This window comes from Callithrix jacchus, chromosome 18 (genome assembly GCF_049354715.1).
Source record: "Callithrix jacchus isolate 240 chromosome 18, calJac240_pri, whole genome shotgun sequence".
Classification (NCBI taxonomy): Eukaryota; Metazoa; Chordata; class Mammalia; order Primates; family Cebidae; genus Callithrix; species Callithrix jacchus.
In genome coordinates this window covers 46356005-46372024 of record NC_133519.1, presented here as the reverse complement: position 1 = coordinate 46372024, position 16020 = coordinate 46356005, and the positions used below count along the sequence as shown (strand labels likewise).

The window sequence follows — 16020 nt, the reverse complement described above, 5'->3', positions numbered from 1 at the left end:
CCCATCCTCTCAGCCCGAAATCTCCTTAAGCTGATAAGCAACTTCAGCAAAGTCTCAGGATACAAAATATAGACTTTCATATAATATGGTCCAGTATTTCACCAAATACTCTTAAGCATATGTTAATATTCAGGGAAATTCAATTATATTAAGAATATATGATATTAGGTAACATTACATAATTTTAAGGTTTGCATTTTATTCATTTTGGTACATGACACACACTTTCTTGATTTAATATAGTAGAGTAATAATAGAGACATAAGGCAAAAAATCAATGATTATATTCAAGTTGTAAAAGTATTCACCTTAATATTTAGTCGTCTATAAAGATAAAATATAATTACTATAGAATATCTAATGTATTATGTAATGAAGGAATATATGATGAAAATGTACCCTTTCCTGTCTTTGAGAACTGCCATGAGATTTCTTTGAGTAACTATTACTCCACAGTGATGGGCACAAGAGATCAATGAGTGTCAGAAAGAGAATTCAAACCATCAACACTACAACTGTGATGTACCATGGGTTCAAGGAAGAGATTTCATTCAATTTATACATCCAGTGTGACTTTCTCAATCAAACTATTCCATTCTGACACTCTCCTAAGATTTGCTTTTGTTATATTTCTCAAGCTAAAAATGAAAAAAATTCAGACTGATTTTTATAACATTAAATTATAACATAATGCCATTAAAAACAGCATTAGATGCTAATATCTAATGTGTATACAATTTCATAAAGAGGTGTCTAAAATATTTAGAGAACATGTCTGTTATTTATATAACATGGAAGACGTTTTTCTGAAATGTCATATTACAGCTGATACTGTTTTGCAATATTGTTATATCACTAACTTGACTTCTGAGATACAAGAATAAAAGTTTAAAACCTATCTTTTTTTTTTTTTTTTTTTGAGACAGAGGTTGGCTCTGTCGCCAGGTGCCAGGCTGGAGTGCAGTAGTGCAATCTCAGCTCACTGCAACCTCTGCCTCCCGAAAACCCATCTTTTAAAATAAACTGTTCAATAAACCCTACTATAATTTTAAACATCTTACAGTGTAAAAGCATTTCTTTTGAAAGAAAAAAGACAAACAGAAATAGTGCTGATATATTTGATATATTATAGAACTAACATATTTTAACTCATCTTTATCATTGATAGTTTATTTTTTACATTTTCTAACCTATCAACAATTGTTAAGTAGAGAATTGTAGCTGTATAATCTGACTTGTATCTATTCAAATAATTAAAATCTAAAGATATAATAAATATGTTACCACATTTTACATGCATAGTTTGTCTTTTCATCATAAATAATATTACAGAAATAATGTTTATAGATGTGTGTATAAACTATACAAAATATGAAAAAATCTATGTGACTCAGATGTTATCACCTCGGTTTTATGAGTCAAAAGATAAATAAAACCTAGTACATTGGATACAAGTAAGAGAAATATAAATTGAATTAAAATACATACATTAAATCATTGCTTTTTAGTTATTGTACATGATTGTGGTAATGGCCAAAAGTAGGTCAATTGGGTTGTAGACTTGTATTTTTCAAGGAGAACTTACATAAATTCTATTATTATTTTCTTCTTATGTAGACTAATTTTTAAAGTTCATTTTTTCAATGTATTTTTTTAATCTAAGTTTTACGCCTCTGCAGTACACCAAATAAAACTGAGTCATGTATAAACAGTTAATACAGTGACAAACAAAAAAAGTGCAATGTCAAGAAAAGTTAGATAATCCTGTCTGATGTACGCTGGGCAGTACATTTCATTTGTCATGTGATAATGCTTTTTTATTTTCTGCATAATAGCATTAAATTAGTATTAAAGCACTCATTTCATAGCTGATTATTTGTCCCATAAATATATACACCTACTATGTACCCACAAAAATTAAAAATTAAAATTGTAAAAGTAAATAAAGTGACTTTGTTGAAACACTTCTGGCAGATGCTTGCTTCTACAAATTTTGAAATTTTTCCTCTTACTGCTTCATAAAATTAACTTTGATTTGAAGATAGAAAAGAAAGGGAATCTTCTTGATAGTTGTCTATACTTCTTCTTAATAAAAACCTTTTATCCACTTAATAATCCTTTCAGTTGAGAATCTTTTTTCCCAGAAATTACAAGGAAAAAGCAAATTGACCTTCCAAAACACATTTTTTAAAACGCGAAGATTTAATTTACTAAGGGAATCCAAGGAGAAAGATTAATCAGAAAAGGTAAAAGGGAATTATATTTATCAGAAATATTATTACTATAAATGAAGATATATATTTATTAAAGATACATAGCATTAGACTTATTTTTAAACTCCATACTTTTTCCCAAAATTGTCTGTGAAAACTCAATTTTGTGAAAACTCAATATTAAACAATATTTCCGTAGTTTCATTCAGAAATATATGACACATTTTCAGAAGCCATATTTTTATATCTTAATGAAGTAGCTTCTTGAAGTACTGTGAAAGACTTTTCTACTTCCTACCTTTAAAAATCGCATATGTCATAAGTATGGTAACAGTTAACATAACTGTGGTAATTATTGCTATAGTTAAATACTATTTAGTAGCTACAGAAACTCTGTGAAATATTAATAATCTTGTTGATTAAAATCTTGTTGATTATCAGTAATTCATATATCATCAAGTTTCATAATTATAATACAGGAAGAATCCCTATTTTAAAATTCTTTAAGAATAAAGGAAAGCATATCATTCTGATTGCATGATTTTAACTAACACATCAACTGAAATTCATACATCCTGCTCTTTTTTGCTGCATTTTATTCCTAGATTCCCAGTTTTATAATGCATTTTTTGCTTTTCTCATTGGAAATTCCAAAGAATATGGTTTACCTCTTTATAGAGTTTATCAATTTATACCATTTGCTTTATCTTGTTATAGGCTCCCATGAGATATATGTGACTATATAACAATGTCACTACTATCTGTTATGCTTAAAATGCTGATTTATGATAGACTAAGCTTAGAACATATATAACAGTTGAAGGCTTTAAAATGTTAGTAAGACATTGATAATGAAAATATAGAAAGAAACATATTATGGGTTTATTAATTCTACTTCAGGTGGTGTTTATGATATTACCAGTAGTCCTGGGAAATACGTACATTTAAATGAAGGGTAAAATTGGAAACAGAAATTAGTTGTGTACTAAAGGACCGTTTTACTTGTTGACTTTCCAGATAAATCAGAAGTCTATGGCAACAAACCCCAAGAGCAAGATGAGTGCAATACAGTGCAATTTTTTTCATTATTAGAGTAGTAGTCTTGGCCTGCTAATAATGGAGAGAATGGTATCTTACAAGCTGACCAGTCAGGCACTGGAGAAAAATGACTCAATACATTTAAAAAATCTGTGCAGTTTCTCTCCAATTATTTTTTAATGTGCCTTTTGACAAATTGTCAGGAGTGAAAGTTAGCTGACTTTACTTTTATGACCATTACATTTTGCATCCTGTCAAGGGATGAGTAGCATGGTTCTGAGTAGGGAGAATGCAGTGAAGAAAAAGGTTTGCAGGGTAGAATTTATGATGACAGAACATGTATTTTTCTGACAGAAAGCAAATGTGAAAGGTGGTATGAATCAGAATTAAAATTCTTCACAGTGCATGTGGACAACATGAGCTACTGTTGGAAATAGTATTTGAGTAAGAGAAAAACATAGCCATTTTTATAATATGTAGAAACTTGTGTGCCTAAAAAGCCTATTATTTAACAAGGCAATTTCAGCTCTCCATGGGTATAATAGATCTTTGTTCTTAATTATGACATTTAAATATATATGCATATATGTGTATATTAAATAGACACACACTTTTAGATACTAGTTTGGGAATATGATGAATTATGGTAGTAATTATGGTATCTTGGTTAGCCAAAGTAAAGACTATATTTTTATAAAACATTTACAAAAGTTTACATGATTTTTGCTCATATATATAATATTCCATTGACTACTTTTGTGAAATATAAATAAAATATTTAAAAGTGACATAAATATGATTATAATTATAAGCAATACTCAAGGTCTGAATGCTTTTCACATCTAATCTTATTGGTACTGAGAGCATGTTTTTCGTATTTTCTTTTCAGCTAAAGATTTTCCATTTACTTCTTCCTTTCTCCTTCTTTATCATCAACATTAAGCTTAACTGAAGCAATAACTTCCTATTCATCATTTTGCAACACCAGACTGTCCTACAAAAAATAATAAATTACTTTCTCTTCAAAGTATTTTCTTTTTGAAAACATCATAGTGATTCTTACTTTCCTATAATGTTACCTAAATTTTTTCAGGACTTCTGATTATCTATAACTATTTATCTTTTAGCTATATTTTACATGCATAGTTTTTTAAGTCACTTCATCATAATTAATATTACAGAAATAATATGTTCATAGATGTGTGTACAAACTATTCAAATATGGAAAAATCTATGTGACTCAGATATCACTTCAGTTTTATGAGTGAAAAGCTGGTTAAAACATAAAAAATTTGATAACAATGAAATACAAATTAAATTAAAATACATACGTTAAATAATTGATTTGTAGTTATTGTACATGATCATGGATTATGGCCTAAAAACTGTCTCTGAAAAAGTAAGCAAAAAATAAATATATTGAAAAATGTTGATATCACGAAGTATGTATATATGTGTGTGTATATATGCCTATAAACACGTATGTATCTGTGTGTGCATATATGCACATTATACATACATAATACAAGGAACCAGTGAAGATAGGAAACAAGGTTTTAGTGACTAATGAATGGATGCTCCTTGTACTGCTTTTGTCCAGAAAGTGTTTTTCCCAACTCCAGCAATTGTTTTGTTACTTTATTTTATTTATTTACTCAAATGATCTTCATTAATCTAGGGAGAGAATCTAATGTCTTGGTTAGCTCAAATACCTAAGAATAAAACAATTTAAAAATTTAAAATAACTAAAATAGTGTAACTGAATTGTTTATAACACAATGATGAATGATTGAGTGGATGTATACCCCATTCTTCACGATGTGATCATTTCACATTCCATATCTGTGTCAAAACATCACATGCACCCCACAAATATAAATACCTACAAAAATTAAAAATTGAGAACGACTATGACAAATAGGTTATTTCACAAAAGCTTAATACGTTATTTAGTCTTAGGCTTTTTTCGTGTAGTTTTCACATAAATCCCGACATAGGATTATTACTATACCCATTTTGCAAATACAGATCTTAAGTTTTAAATAATTAATTTTCCTTGGATTACATAGCTAAGACGTAATGAGATTTATGTTGAAATTCTGTTCAGTCTGAATCAAATGATTTAACTTAAGTACGTTTTTCCCCAATGAGAAAATGAGAAAGACGTCCCTCTAAGCAAAGTTCAACGTCGAGTTGCAACCCTCTTATTCCTCATTAACAAAGGCAGTTTGACAGTTTAACTAATGATTGTCTAATAAGGTAATCAATCCACATGACCTCCACTGTCCCTCAAAAGGAAAAATTTTAAATTAAAAAGTATAAAATATAACTTCCAAATTAAAGGTGTCTATGTTTGTATTCAAATAAAAATAGTCGTTGTAAATAAAGAAAAGAGGAGCATGGCCAAGCCGACTAGTTTGTTGATGACTTTTAACCCATAATCCCATGAACTTGTGCACAGTTGCAAGGCATGTATTAGTATAGTTGAGTTCACTAATCTATTAAACCCTAAATATTTGAACTGCATTTAGAGAACTAAAGCTGCTACCTGCTAAAGACAGAATAAATTCAAATCAATTTTGTATTTACCTGTTTTCCTTTTATTTTAAATTTAACTGTGTGATGCTTTATTAAATGTATAAATATATACATGTTAATTTGTACAACCCCCAAAGCCCTGTAATCATACAGTTCATAGAAGAGATTTTTATAGAATTCTCTCTAACATCAAAATATCTATTTGATTTACCTGCTTAGAAAGGCAAATAGAAGTGCTTTCATGACCTAAGGGAACAGATATGTAACAGGAAAAAATTAGCTATTGATTTATTAGACTCAGAACTAAATTATTTATTTATACTATAACTCTATTCTTCTAAGAATTAGGCTATGTAAACATCTTTTTTCTTAGGAAAAAGAAAGAAGTCAGCTTTATTTGTTTATACATATATTGGAAAGAGTAAGATTGATGACTGCTTTTTAACTGTAATGACATAGTCACAGATTTTTTTTTAACTATCTGAGAATTTATAAAAAAGAAAAGCATTAGAGTGAATAATATAAATATATTTGTATGGTTTTCAACTATAGTAATTATTTTGTTAATATTTTCCACTTATCCTATTTACAGAGAAATACATTTTCTACAATAATGACAAGCTATCCTTTCCAGATTGATCTAGTTTTATTTCCTATATTCAGATAGAATCTTCTGAAAGTAGTATTCTACCAAAGAGCATCTTTCTGTTTTTTTTTTCCCCACTCTGGAAACAGATGTGATGATGGACCCAGTCATGTGTAATTGAGTCAATATTAGCACTTACATAAAAATAATTAGAAAAATTCTAAAACTGAGGGTGGTGTTGTGATGAAAGGATTATTGAGAAACACTGCACCAACATGATAGTATAATAACTAGATGCATTTTACCAAAAACTCAACCATATATATATACATATTAAAAGTATTTTAAATATTTTCTATATGACAGATAATCTCAATGTTTTATACAGGTTTTGTCCTTTAATCATTTTATTGCATATATTGATTATTGCACATTGATATATACAATAAAATCTCAGGTGCTTATATTGATGCTCTACTTATGTGGCCAATTTTTAGTGTTTATCCTCTAAGAACCTAGGAAAAAACTATCCACTATTTAAAGAATATATCACTAGCCTTTTTTCTGTTTGGTCTTAATTTTATTTCTTAAGGATTTTTCTTTGTCACAAGTACATCTTCTGTCTCAGAATCACCAATTATTTTTAGGACCATTTGTGAGCCTTGGTAATATTGTTTTATCCTTCAGTTCAAGAAATGTGCCTGCAGAAAGCAGCAGTAACTATTTGAAGGCCATAAGAAGTACTTCAACAATTTTTGTAGAATGAATAAATGGATTTTCTTTCCTTTTTTTCCCCCGTATTTCTAGATGAAAGAACCAGAATCAACAGATGTGTGCTGCAGGGAGAAGTGGTAAATAAGAGCTTTCATTAAATCAGAGACGTCCCACAGCTGTCAAAATGACAAACAGATTTCTTTGCAATAAAATACTGGATTTGTTTGATGTTTACTGGGAAAATGTGATTCTAAGTAAGAGGAAAAAGTATGAAACAGTAATCATCTAATAGAGCTTCAAATATTATTTCAAAACAATAAATAAATATGGCTCATTCCCGCAAAATTACTTCTTAGTGGACTATCCATGTAATCCCTTCTTTGAGAAGTATAATTATTTCAAGTCTTCCACTTTCTGATGGGCTAATATTTAGCAAGTCATATATGTCTATAAAATAAATATTCCGGTTACAAAGGAAAGTAATAAACCTAGCTTTCAAGGTTTTTTATTACTATACAACAGAAACTCAGGCTAAATACGTAACATCAATGTGGTCTTAATGTAGAATTACTGCTATTAATAAATATTATATTCATGTATTAAAATAATTTAACATGTTAATTTACCTAAAATAACGAAATATAGCTTTTATTAAAATTTAAATAGTCTCAATATTATAATATCACTACAATACTGTGTGTCAGACTTAGTTATCCAGATTTTATATACAAGAAAACAGGCTCAGAGTGTTTAAATGAGGTGAACCTGGGGCTCAGATGTGAATTCTGCCTAATTCAATTGTCTCTGTTATTTATTGCTACACATACCTGCTACATATACCAAAGGACCTGATCCCGGAATGCTAAGTCATTATACCAGACCAAAAAATATTTGCTCTTTTAAATAATGTTGTAACTGGGCATTTCAGGTTCTTGGCTGTTCCCCACCCCATGCGCCAGAAATAGAGGAAGAGGCCCCGGAGGTGCACTGCGCTCCTTCAAGTAAATGTCAGACCCAAAGAGTTTTGCAGAAAAGGGATTTATTAGCCAGAGAGAGACAGAATGAAAAGTAGGGTGAGAGAAAGGGAACTCCCAGGATGTTGTGTGAGAGGATCCAGAGGTGAGGGGCAGAAGGTCTTTTGATCTGGGAGTTAATCCCTCCCCATTCAAGTTCTTGTCCAATGAGAGGAGTTCTTCCAGACTTCCTGTGGAGTGATCGATGTTTTGACTTTGACATCGGTTTGGTCGTTTGGCCCACAGTCCTCCCATAGCTTCTCCTAGGCTAAACAAAAGAAGCCCACCTGGGCAGTCCGCCTTTCTGGCGCATGCAAGTTAGACAAGGAATTCTAGGCTCCCAGATGGAGACATGAAAGAAGGCAAGTCCGGCATGTCACTGGAAAGTTCTTGGCCTTTGAAGCCATGCCCCTTGTGGACCTGGGAAGAGAAGTTAATACATGTGCTCATTGTGGATTTAGAATAAGGGATCCTAATATCTTTGCAGAAGAGTTATGTCACTTAAATATGCAAAATAATTGGTAATTACAAACGTCAGGTTACTGAACATGTGTTAGGTCATCTATCTTGGCCACTGTAACTAGTAGTTACTTTTGAAAGATCTGTGTTCCAGGAATTCAAGAAACAGAACAGTCTTTTGTTTTGTTTTGGGTTGTTTTTGTTTGTTTGTTTTTGTGCCGGTCAATTCAACAGGATTGGATGTAATTCTTGACAATATCCTTGTATTCTTTAACTATAGGTGTAAACAAAAGCCAGTGATACATCTTTTCTTGTGGATGCTATTCTGACCTTTGATATTATTAAGGCAGAGAAGCTGCTTAACTGGGTGATGTCTGCAGACTGAATTTATTTTATAAAATATATTGAAGGAAAAAAAGGAGCAAGTAGAAAGTATACACTGTCATCCAGTCACTGGTTAAACAAAACAAAACAAAATAAAACACGAAAAATTTTTACTCACATAACGACACCATTCTCTCCTTAACGACACCAATTTCTTTTCTTTACTCACATTAACATTTCTTCTAAGTGAAAAAAGAGAGGCTTAATGTTTCCCTGGAGGGTAAAATTTGGCTGTACCCTTCCATCCACTCAAAGGAAATGAAGAGAGGAAGCACATACCCATATGCACATATTTACATTTTTTTCTGTGATAGGACAGACATGTCTTTATTTGAAAGAAAATCATAGCTTGTTTAGCATTTTCAAATTTGAAGATAATAAAAAACTACAACTTAAAAAAATTTTTTTATTATACTTTAATTTCTGGGGTACATGCGCAGATTTTGCAGGTGTGTTATAGGTATACATGTGCCAGGTGGTTTGATGCATCCATCCCCCCATCACCTACATTACGTATTTCTCATAATGTTATCCCTCCTCAATTCCCCCACCTTTGGCTATCTCTCCCTTAACCCTCTACCCCCTGCAGGCCCCAGTGTATGATGTTCCCTTTCTTGTGTCCATGTGTTCTCACTGTTCAACACCCACTTATGAGTGAGAACATGTGGTGTTTGGTTTTCTGTTCTTGTGTCAGTTTGCTGAAAATACTGGTTTCCAGCTTCACCCATGTCCCTGCAAAGGACATGAACTCATCCATTTTTATAGCTGCATAGTATACCATGGTATATATGTGTCACATTTTATTTATCCAGTCTATCATTGATGGGCATTTGGGTTGGTTCCAAGTCTTTGCAATTGTAAACAGGGCTGCAGTAAACATACATGTGCAAGTGTCTTCATGTAGAATATTTTATAATCCTTTCGGTATATCCCAGTAATGGGATTGCTGGGTCAAATGGTATTTCTACTTCTAGATCCTTGAGGAATCACCACACTGTCTTCCACAATGGCTGAACTAATTTATACTCCCACCAACAGTGTAAAAGTGTTCCTATTTCTCCACGTCCTCTCCAGCATCTGTAGTCTCCAGATTTTTTAATGATCATCATTCTAACTGGGGTGAGATGGTACCTAAATGTGGTTTGATTTGAATTTCTCTAATGACCAGTGATGATGAGCTTTTTTTCATGTTTTTTGGCTGCATAAATGTATTCTTTTGAAAGGTTTCTGTTCATATCCTTCTCCCACTTTTTGATGGTGTTTTTTTTTTTTTTTTCTTGTAAATTTGTTTTAAGTTTTTTGTTGATCTGGTTATTAGTCCTTTGTCAGATGGGTAGATTGTAAAAGTTTTTCCCCATTCTGTTGGCTGCTTTTTCACTCTAATGATAGTTTCTTTTGCTGATCAGAAGATCTTAAGTTTAATTAGATCCCATTTTTCTATTTTGGCTTTTATTGCCATTACTTTTGGTATTTTAACCATGAAGTCCTTGCCTATGCCTATGTCCTGAATGATATTGCCTAGGTTTTTTTCTAGGGTTTTTATGGTGTTAGGTCTTATGTTTAAATCTTTACTCCATCTGGAGTTAATTTTTTATAAGGTCTAAGAAAGGCATCCAGTTTCAGGTTTCTGCACATGGCTAGCCAGTTTTCCTAACACCATTTATTAAATAGGGAAACCTTTCTCCATTGATTGGTTTTGTCATGTTTGTCAAAGATCAGATAGTTGTAGATGTGTGGCATTACTTCTGAGGCCTCTGTTCTGTTCCATTGGTCTATATCTCTGTTTTGGTACCAGTACCATGCTGTTTTGATTACTGTGGCCTTGTAGTATAGTTTGAAGTTAGGTAGCATGATGCTTCTGGCATTTTTTATTTTTTTAATTTTTTAGCTTAGGATTGTCTTGGCTATATGGGCTCTCTTTTGGTTCCATATGAAGTTTAAGGTGTTTTTTTTTTTTTCAGTTCTGTTTAGAAAGTCAGTGGTAGCTTGATGGGATAGGATTAAATCTATAAATTGCTTTGGGAAGTATGGCCATTTTTATGGTAATGATTCTTCTTAACTATGAGCATGGAATGTTTTTCCATTTGTGTCCTCTCTGATTTCCTTGAGCAGTGGTTTGTAGTTCTCCTTAAAGAGGTCTTTCACATCCCTTATTAGTTGTATTCCTAGGTATTTTATTCTTTTTGTAGCAATTGTGAATGGTTCACTCATTATTTGGCTGTTTGTCCATTATTGGTATATAGGAATGCTTGTAATTTTTGCACATTGATTTTGTATTCTGAGACTTTGCTGAAGTTGCTTATTAGCTTAAGGAGATTTTGGGCTGTGAAGATTGGGTCATCTAGATATACAATTATGTCATCTGCAAATAGAGACAATTTCACTTCCTCTTTTCCTAATTGAATACCCTTTATTTCTTTTTCTTGACTGATTGCCCTGGCCAAAACTTCCAATAAGTTGAATAGGAGAGGTGAGAGAGGGCATCCTTATTTTGTGCCAGTTTTCAAAGGGAATGCTTCCAGTTTTTAGCCATTCAATTTGATGTTGGCCCTGGGTTTTTCATAAATTGCTTTTATTATTTTGAGATACTTTCCATTGATACATAGTTTATTGAGAGTTTTTAGCATAAAGGGCTGTTGAATTTTGTCAAAGGCCTTCTCTGCATCTATTGAGATATTCATGTGTTTTTTGCCTTTGGTTCTGTTTATGTGATGGATTATGTTTACAGATTTGTGTATGCTGAAGCAGCCTTGAATCCCAGGGATGAAGCAGACTAATCATAATGGATAAGCTTTTTGATGTACTGTTGAATTCGGTTTGCCAGCATTTTGTTGATGATTTTTGCATCAATGTTCATCATGGATATTGGCCTAAAATTTTCTTTTATAGTTGCGTCTCTGCCATGTTTTGGTATCAGGATGATCTTGGTCTCCTAAAATGAGTTAGGGAGATTTGTTCTTTTTGTATTGTTCAGAATCATTTCAGAAGAAATGGTTCCAGCTCCTCTTTGTATGTCTGGTAGAATTCAGCTGTGCACCCACTGGTCCTAGCCTTTTTTTGGTTGGTATGCTATTAGTTGCTGCCTCAACTTCAGATCTTGTTATTGGTCTATTCAGGGATTCAACTTCTTCCTGGTTTAGTCTTGGGAGGGTGTAAGTGTCCCAGGAACTTATCAATTTCTTATAGATTTACTGGCTTGTGTACATAGAGGTGTTTGTAATAATCTCTGTTGGTAGCTTGTATTTCTGTGGAATCGGTGGTGATATTTCCTTTGTTATTTTTTATTGTATCTATTAGATTCTTCTCTCTTTTCTTTTTTATTAGTCTGTGTAGTAGTCTATCTGCTTTGTTGATCTTTTCAAAAAACCATCTCCTGGATTCATTGATTTTTAAAGGGTTTTTTTCTGTCTGTATCTCCTTCACCTCTGCTCTGATTTTAGTTATTTCTTGTCTTCTGCTAGCTTTGAATTTGTTTGATCTTGCTTGTCAAGTTCTTTTAATTGTGACGTTAGTGTTCCAATTTTAGATCTTTCCTCACTTCTCATGTGATCATTTAGTATGACAAATTTCCCTCGAGACACTGCTTTAAAAGCGTCCCAGAGATTCTGTTATGTTGTGTCTTTATTCTCATTGGTTTCAAAGAACATCTTTATTTCTGCCTTCATTTCATTATTTATCCAGTAGTCATTCAGGAGCAGGTTATTCGGTTTCCATGTAGTTGTGAAGTTTTGAGTGAGTTTCTTAGTCATGAGTACTAATTTGATTGCACTGTGGTCTGAGAGACTGGTTGTTACAATTTCCATTCTTTTGCCTTTGCTGAGGAGTGATTTACTTTCAATTATGAGGTCACTTTTAGAGTAAGTGTGATGTGGTACTGAGAAGAATGTATATTCTGTGGATTTGGGGTGGAGAGTTCTGTAAATATCTATTTGGTCCACTTGATCCAGATCTGAGTTCAAGTCCTGGATATCCTTGTTAATCTTCTGTCTCATTGATCTGTCTAATATTGACAGTGGAGTATTAAAAGTCTCCCACTATTATGTGTGGGAGTCTAAGTCTCTTTGTAGGTCATTAAGAACTTGTTTTATGTATCTGCATGTTACTGTATTGGATGCATAAATATTTAGGATAGTTAACATTTCTTGTTGCATTGATCCATTTACCATGATGTAATGCCTTTCTTTGTCTTTTTTAACTTTTGTTGGTTTAAAGTCTGTTCTATCAGAGACTAGGATTGCAACCCCTGCTTTTTATTTGTTCTCTATTTGTTTGGTAAATCTTCCTCCATTCCTTTATTTCGATCCTATGTGTGTCTTTGCATGTGAAATTGGTCTCTTGAATACAGCACACTGATGGTTCTTTACTGTATCCTGTTGCTAGTCTGGGTCTTTTGATTGGGGCATTTAGCCCATTTACATTTAAGGTTAGTATTGTTATGTGTGAATTTGATTCTGCCATTTCAGGGCTAACTGGCTGATTCATTGTTAGTTGATGCAGTTTCTTCTTAGTGTTGATGGTCTTTACAATTTGGTATGTTTTTGCAGTGGCTGGTACTGGTTGCTCCTTTCCATGTTTAGTGGTTCCTTCAGGAGCTCTTGTAGGGTAGGCCGGGTGGTGACGAAATCTCTCAGCAATTGTTTGTATGTAAAGGATTTTTTTTTCTCCATCACTTATGAAACTAGTTTGGCTGGATATGAAATTCTGGGATGAAAATCCTTTCCTTTAAGGATGTTGAGTATTGGCCACCACTCTCTTCTGGCTTGTAGAATTTCTGCCAAGACATCCACTCTGAGTCTGATGTGCTTCCCTTTGTGGGTCACAACCTTTCTCTCTGGTTGCCCTTAGCATTTTTTCCTTCATTTCAAACCTAGTGAATCTGGCCTTTATGTGCCTTGTGGTTGCTATTCTCAAGGAACATCTTTGTGGTGTTCTCTGTATCTCCTGAATTTGAATGTTGGCCTGTCTTGCTAGGTTTGTGAAATTCTCCTGGATAATATCCTGAAGAGTGTTTTCCAACTTGTTTTCATTCTCCCCATCACATTCAGATATACCAATCAAACGTAGATTTGGTCTTTTTACATAATCCCATATTTCTTGGAGGCTTTGTTCATTTCCTTTCACTGTTTTTTCTTTAATCTTGCTTTCTTGCTTTATTTTTTTGAGCTTATCTTCAATCTCTGATATTCTTTCTTCCACTTGATCAGTTTGGCTGTTGAAACTTGTATATGCTTCACGAAGTTCTGAAAAACATGCTGTGTTTTTCAGCTCCATCAAGTCATTTATGTTCTCTTCTATGCTGGTTATTCTAGTTAGTATTTTGTCCAACCTTCTTTCAATGTTCTTAGTTTCCTTGTGTAGGGTTAGATGATGCTAATTTAGCTCAGAAAAGTTTGTTATTACCCACCTTCTGAACCCTGCTTCTGTCAGTTTGTCAAACTCATTCTGTATCTCGTTTTGTTCCCTTGCTGGTAAGGAGTTGTGATCCCTTGGAGGAGAAGAGGTTTTGGCTTTTGGTGATTTCAGTATTTTTATGCTGGTTTCTTCCCATCTTCACAGATTTATCTACCTTTGGTCTTTGAAGTTGGTGACGTTTGGATGGGGTCTCTGAGTGGAGGTCCTTTCTGTTGATATTGAAGCTATTTCTTTGTTTTTTTAGTTTTCCTTCTAACAGGCCCCTCTGCTGAAGGTCTGCCAGAGGTTGACTCCAAACCCTGCTTGCCTGGGAATCATCCACGGGGGCTGGAGAACAGCAAAGACTGCTCCCTGATCCTTCCTCTGGTAGCTTTTTCCCAGAAGGGTACCTGCCAGATTTCAGGCAAAGCTCTCCTGCATGAGACGTCTTTAGTCAGGATAAACGAGGGTCAGGGAGCCACTTGAGCAGGCACTCTGTTCTTTATCAGAGCTCAACTGCTGTGCTGAGAGGTCCATTGTTCCCTTCAGAGCTGCTGGGCAGGGAAGCTTAAGCTTGCTAACATGCAACTCACAACTGCCCGTTTCCCAGGTGCTATGTCCCAGGAAGTTGGGGGCTTTATTTATAAGTCCCTGATGGGCTGCTGCCTTTTTTCAGAGATGCCTGCCCAGCAGGAAGGGCGTTTAGTAAAGTCTGCCTGCAGAGGCTTTGCTGAGCTGCCAGTGGGCTCAGCCCAGTTGCTGTGTAAACTTCCAGGAGACTTTGTTTACACCAGCGCATTTAGAACCACCTACCCAAGCCTCAGTAATGGTGGATGCCTCTCCCCCTACCAAGCTCAAACACCCCAGGTTGAGCTCTGACTGTTTTGCTGGCTGTGAGAATTTCAAGCCAGTGTATCTTAGCTTGCTGGTCTTTGTGGGGATGAGGCTTACAGAGCCAGATCACTTAGCTCCTTGGCTTCAGCCCCCTTCTTTCGGGAGAATGAGTGGTTCCATCTCACTGGCATTCCAGGCTGCTGGGCTTTGAGGAAAAAAAAACAAAAAACTGCTGTAGCTAAAATGACCACCCAGTTTTGTGCTGGAAACCCAGGGTGCTGGTGTTGTAGGCACCAGAGGGAGTCTCCTGGTCTGCAGGTTGTTAGGACCATGGGAAAAGTGCAGTATCTGAGCCCGAGTGCTGGAGTGTCCAGAAGCATCTGTAACGGCTTCCCTTGGCTAGGAAAGGAGGTTCTCTGGCCCCTTGTGCTTCCCAGGTGAGGTGAGGCCCACCCTGCTTTTGTTTGCCTTCCTTGGGCTACACCCACCATCTAACCAGTCCCATTGAGATGAACCTGGTACCTTGGTTGGAAATGTGGAGATGACTCACCTTCTGGCTCACTCTCACTGGGAACTGTGGACTGGAGCTGTTCCTATTTCACCATCTTTGTGGGAGTCTGAAGTCTACAACTTTTATTGTTTAACTTGGGCTGATTAATAAAAGATAAAATATGAGAATTTTTTTCAAATAAAGAATTATATTATAATCAATATTATTGAATTATATATTAGCATACATATATATTCAATAAACAGGACCTAATTAGGAAATATACTGAAGTGTGAGTGAATTTTATACCTGTAGTTCTTTAACATAGATAAATTCATATCTTACTTCAAGGTACTTATT

General features: G+C 34.1%; 1 protein-coding gene and 1 long non-coding RNA gene across 2 annotated transcripts in view; both read left to right on the top strand.

The window, feature by feature from the left end:
- Positions 1-7734, top strand: part of LOC144580104 (uncharacterized) — a 34988-nt gene extending 27254 nt beyond the window's left edge. Inside the window, exon 3 of the long non-coding RNA XR_013529035.1 lies at positions 7183-7734. This is a non-coding gene — a long non-coding RNA (uncharacterized LOC144580104). The remainder of the gene's footprint in view (positions 1-7182) is intronic.
- The window catches only part of LOC118149139 (uncharacterized), a 429176-nt gene that overhangs the window by 175812 nt on the left and 237344 nt on the right, over positions 1-16020 (top strand). The window lies entirely within an intron of this gene.